This window comes from Balaenoptera physalus (genome assembly GCF_965194825.1).
Source record: "Balaenoptera physalus genome assembly, chromosome: 3".
In the NCBI taxonomy this organism is placed as follows: domain Eukaryota; kingdom Metazoa; phylum Chordata; class Mammalia; order Artiodactyla; family Balaenopteridae; genus Balaenoptera; species Balaenoptera physalus.
In genome coordinates this window covers 58,768,238-58,774,237 of record NC_138890.1, presented here as the reverse complement: position 1 = coordinate 58,774,237, position 6,000 = coordinate 58,768,238, and positions in this window count along the sequence as shown.

Here is a 6,000-nt window from a genome sequence, read left to right as displayed (position 1 = left end):
AGTGGACAATAAAAAGCGTGACAAACATCAGTGGGAATTAAGCTGGTATTCTGGATGACCTACAGATGAGTATACTGACCATGTTTGCCACTGGAATGACACTGGCTTAACAGGTAAAGGAAAGACAAGGCAAGAGGATGTTGGGTGTTTCAAGAGCTAACAGCTTCCATTCCCGCCACCAAGAGGGTAGCCAATTATACCACTTAAAATTGAAATGTGACATATTGTGACCTGTTTTGTCACAATCAACTCTGGAAAGGCTGCGTTCCCAGGGTGCCATCCCACCTTGTATCACTACCCTAGTAGAGCACTGCTGACTCAAGGTGAGGAATTTGGCATACAAGGGGGCTTCTCTTTGTTCCATCTACGGGCTTTAGTTACTGAAGATGTGGTGAGGATGGCGAGACCCACACAGGAATAATGTTAGAGAGGAGTTCCTGAATAATTTGGCCGGGATGTCAACACTGCTTAAAAACTAAGGTGTAATTTCCAGGTCCGTATGTAAGTAATTTCCAGGTCCGTATGTAATCTCATTTAGAACTCGAGATTCTCTCTTGTACTTTGCCTGAGGCCTGCTCTAAGTCACCTGGGAAGAGTTCCCTGAAGACCTGTAGGAACCAGCACACATGCCCACAAGCTGCTGCTCAGTTTAAGCCAACCTCAGCTTCTTCCAGTGGGGGTCCCCTGCGGGTCGCTTCTCTTTTGTGTCATAATTAGAGCACATCGTTTCTCCCCTGACACACCACAGGCATAAATATGAGCTTTAGTATTTCCCTTGTGTAATTGTGTTACTTATTACACTCCCTAAACACAGTAAGAAAACTACTAGCCTGGGAAATGTGACAAACCCTATTCTTACCCTTCCAGTCAGCCTGAGGGTTGGAGATTTAAGCATATCCCTAATCACCTCGTTCTATTTTTCAAAGAACTATTTAATACAATTGGTCTGTATGTTGTGTCCAAAGATGAGGATCAGTCACTTGATTTCCTTGTGGACGCTTTGCTGTTCCTCATTCCTTTGTCACCCACAATGCCCCTAAATAAACTGGGAGCCATTTGTCAGGGGAGGGATCAATCAAAGATTTTGTGGGTTCACCTCCTATGGTTGCACAGATTGTATATTGCCCAAATTCAGGGTGGTGGGTGTCATTTGCATAGACTACAATGGGATGGCCATTCCTGCAGTGGGGCAGTGCACAATTTGCACAATCATATATGGCAGTAAATACGTGGACAAGCTGTAGCATCATTCCTGGCAGGGAGGATTCCCAAAACTTAAGGCGTATATTCTGTTCAGGACAGAGGGGTCAGTTTAGCATCTTTATAATTAAATGTTAGTGAAGACTCTTGGAAGAAATTTCTCCATTGTTTTCGGTATCTTCTCGTTTTAATTATTTATTTTATTATTATTTTTTTTTAGTACATTTATTTATTTAATTATCTTTTTATTTTTGGCTGCGCTGGGTCTTTGTTGCTGCTCACAGACTTTCTCTAGTTGTGGCGAGCGGGGCTACTCTTCGTTGCGGTGCACAGGCTTCTCATTGCGGTGGCTTCTCTTGTTGTGGAGCATGGGCTCTAGGCCTGTGGGCTTCAGTAGTTGTGGCACGCAGGCTCATTAGTTGTGGCTCCCGGGCTCCAGAGCGCAGGCTCAGTAGTTGTGGCACACAGGCTTAGTTGCTCTGCGGCATGTAGGATCTTTCCGGACCAGGGCTCAAACCCGTGTCCCCTGCATTGGCAGGCGGACTCTTAACCACTGTGCCACCAGGGAAGTCCTTCTCGTTTTATTTAGCTCAGGTTCACTATCAATTGTATAACCAATGAAGTCTTCACTATGATTGGCTGCCAAATTTATGGTGTGCCTGTAATATGTATAACTTCATTTTTGTGTTAACCTCATGCCTGATGTTATTTCAGTCCTACAGGGGCCTACTATGTGTCAGGTTCTGTTCACATAGAGACAACAGTGAACAAGAAGACAAAGTCTATTTCATGTTCCTACTCTTGTTTTGCTTTTTCTTTCTCATCTACTCTAATCTATGATTTCTTGCTATACTGTAACCACTTATATGCTTTTTGGATCAAGAAAGTGTAAAAAATAAGTAAATGCTATAAATACATATGTACCTAACAATAAAGCACTAAAATATATGAAGCAAAACTGACACAACTGAAAAGAGAAATAGACAATTCAGCAATAATAGTTGGAGATTTCAACAATCCACTTTGAATAATAGCTAGAACAACTAGGCAGAAGATTAACAAGGAAATAGAGGACCTGAGTTAACTATAAGCCAGCTAGACCTAATAGACACCTGTAGAACACTCTACCCAACAGCAGCAGAATATACATTCTTTTCAAGTAAACATGGAACATTCTCCAGGATAGACCACATGCTATAGCAAAAAGCAAACCTCAATAAATTTAAAAGGATTGAAATAATGCAAAGTATGTTCTTCAACTACAATGGAATGAAATTAGCAGTCGATAATAGAAAGAAATTTGGGAAATGCACAAATATAAGGAAATTAAACCACACACTGCTACATAATCAATGAGTCCAAGAGATCACAAGGGAAATTAGAAAATCCTTAGAGATGAATGAAAATAAAGCCATAACATACCAAAACTTATTATCTGTTAACTAAAATAAGTAAATAACCACTCAGCATTACTTAATTTCATTTCAGAGAATAAATGAGAAACTATTCTTTTATAGTTTCAGGTTCTAGGCAGAAAGCCTCAGTACTTGCCCATATTGGTGCTAAATTAATATTTGTTGAATGAATGAATCAGTTGCGTTCCAGTGGCAAGAAGGTCAACTAAGGAATCAGGAGTCTCATGTTGGATTCCTACTTGACTAACACTTTTCCTCTTACTTTTTTGCACAAGCCATTTACGTTTTAAGAGTTTTTATAAATTCCCATCCTCTTCACTCTTTCCCTTTCTTCTCCATTAGGCCTCTGCATCAGTCTGTGGTTTAAACTACGTACTCAAGCTCTTAGCACATAAACTTTTTTTGTTCTACTGTGAAGCTAGGGATTGGCAAACTACTGCCTGGGGGCCAAATCCAGCCCACCACCTGTTTTCGTATGACCTGCATTAAGAATAGTTTTTACATTTTTCAATAGTTAAAAAAAATCAAAAGAAGAATAATATTTCATGACGTGAAAATCATAGGAAATTCAAATTTCATTGTCTATAAATAAAGCTTTATTGGAACACAGCCACGCCAATCTGTCTACTATTTTCTATGGCTGTGTTCATGATACAATGGCAAAGTGCAGTAACTGTGACAGAAAGCTTGTCACAAAGCTTTTGTGGTCCACAAAGCCCAAAATATTTACTATCTGTCCCTTTACATAAAAGTTTGTGGACTCCTGTTCTAAGCTTGTACAACCATATTCATGACTTGCTATGCCTTTCCCTCTTTCCATCATGACAAACCCTTATTCTCATTCAAAACCCTTTCTCCTCAGTCCTTACCTGATTATCACACCTGGTCACATAATTCTCTTCACCACCTCTTGGCATTACTGAATATAGGCCAACACAAATATAATTAACTTGCAATTTTTCTATTTAAAAATATGTCTTGAATATGTGTTTCCTATCTTCTCTACTTCATTGTGAAGACTCCAGGGTTCTTCTATGTCCTATATTTCCCTCCACACACAGGGCAGTGCCCAAGTTTTGTTGTCAGACAGGTTCGCATTTTGGTTCCACCACTCACTAGCTGAGCAAGTGATGTACCTTTCCTGAATCTCTTCATCTGCAGAAGGGTTTTGTTATGAAGAATAAGGAGATGATTATGAAAGGGTCTAAGACCCAGGAGGTGCTCCACAAACAGTAGTAATTATCAGTGGATAATTTCTTTATTTGCAATAGCAAGACATTACCTTTGCTCTTAATGAAACTCATAGTGATGGAGTGAGAATTCAAAGAAGTAGTAAGTCAGTAGAAATGGAGCTTCATGGTTCAGCTGGAGCCCTGTAAAGATTAGCTGGAGACATTCAAGGCCTGAAATGAGATATTAGACCAATGAGACTTGGTTTAAAATTTAACAAACCTTTCTTGGTTACTTACTGAGCTCAGTACTGCCTTGGACAGGCCTCAGGTGATGTGAAAGAGAGAAGACCACATCTGTCCTGGAGGAGATTTTTGTCTAAATTGGGGTAGGAGTGGGGAAACAGACATGAGCTATGTTCTTACTTGTCCGTAATTTTTCTCTTCTCTCTCAGGATGGATGATTCAGAGCCAGCAATTCACATAAAAAGAATTGCACATGGAAAGTATTACTGCTATTCTGTGGGGAAATAAGCTTCTAAGTACAGCAATCTGAAATTAATAACTTTCTCTGTGGAAACTCTCTTGACAACATCTCAAGATGAAGCCAAAGAGTGCAATTTTTACAGCCTTGGATTATCTTCTCTGTCTGCTTGGCTTGCAGCAGGCACGGATCAGTGAGTCAGAAATTCAGAGTTTGCCCCTTCACTGTGCAGTTGGCTCGCCAACTGGAGACCTTATACAGCAGTGACTCAATTTCTCAATTCCCCAGTTCACGCAGCCATTGAATCAACACACATCACCTCAATTTACTTACAAAAGGCTTTTTTTGGGGGGTGCACTCCGTGCAGCTTATGGGATTTTAGTTCTCCAACCAGGGATCGAACCTGTGTCCTCGGCAGTGAGAACATGGAGTCCTAACCACTGGACCGCCAGGGAACTCCCAATTTACTTACAAAAGGCTTTGGGGGAACTCAGAGAAAAAAAAAAAAAGAACAAGTCCTCACCGTTAACAGAAAACATACTGGTTCAGGACATCAAAAAAGGAGTAGGAAACGGAGATTGGAAGCTGGAGATCAACTTTTTTTTTCTTTTGAGAGAAAATATTCCTGTGAGAAAGCCCAGTGTTTATATTATGATAAATATGTATGTCCACATGCAGGGAGTGTATAGCTATTGAGGGAGAAAGTAATTTAAGAAAGAAGTAGATGAGAAGGACAGCAACTTCTTTTCCACAGAAGCCACAAAAGTGCTGCAGACACGCATGAAGGTGGCAGCAGTTGCTCCAACAGCCATATGTTTCAGCACAGACATCTTTTTTTATTCCTTCTTACCCGTAAATTTAGAAAATCTGAGCAAAGAAGTCTGGATTTCTACTTTCCAAGGATGAGATTTCTTAAAATTTCAAATTAGACTTTTTTTCCCTTATATAAAACCACAAGGTAGGAGATTATGTTTGGAATGACTCACTGTACATCGTTACATTTGAAGGTTGTTTTTCCAGATTAAAAAGAACAATTGTGGGACAGACTAAGGAGCAGACCACCTGGAAACTCTCGGATTGGCATGTTGCTGGATTTGTTCACTCTCCCACAGTGGACATATGTGAGGCCAGTGCTTGGAAATAGGGACAGACATGTTGGAGTTTGGAGACTGGTAGAGAACTCAAAGTGAGGAAGAGAAATATATAGAATTTTTGTTGATTACAGTTGGCTCTTACATACAGAGACCTCAGGGTAAGTTCAAAACGTACAGCTGAGGTTTAAAATATGTAGTTAACTAAACTTGAAAATTAGAAGATAAAACAATAATGAGATTAGTGGCAACTCTGGACTACCAACTTGGAAAAGCAATCAAGAAGAAATGGGAATGGCGACAGGCTTCAGAGATTAAGTGTTTTTCTGTGTTGGACTTGTGAGTAGAAGCAATTCCAGATGTCTGGGTATGATAGAAACAGCAGACCTCAAATGCCTGCTCTAGTATAGATAGCTATACTGTGCTAGATGCTTTGGGAGATATCAAAATATTTAAAAGACAAATAGTTTCATCTTCACAAAGTTTCTAATTTACTTGCATGATAATGGTTTAGAAAGCCAAGTTGATGGGTTTACAGTCCAGCTTTAACCTTTACCAGCTCTGTGTTCTTGGGTAAAATACTTAATCTCTTCAGGCATTACTCCCTCATCTGTGAAACATCAATACTTGTATCTCCTATA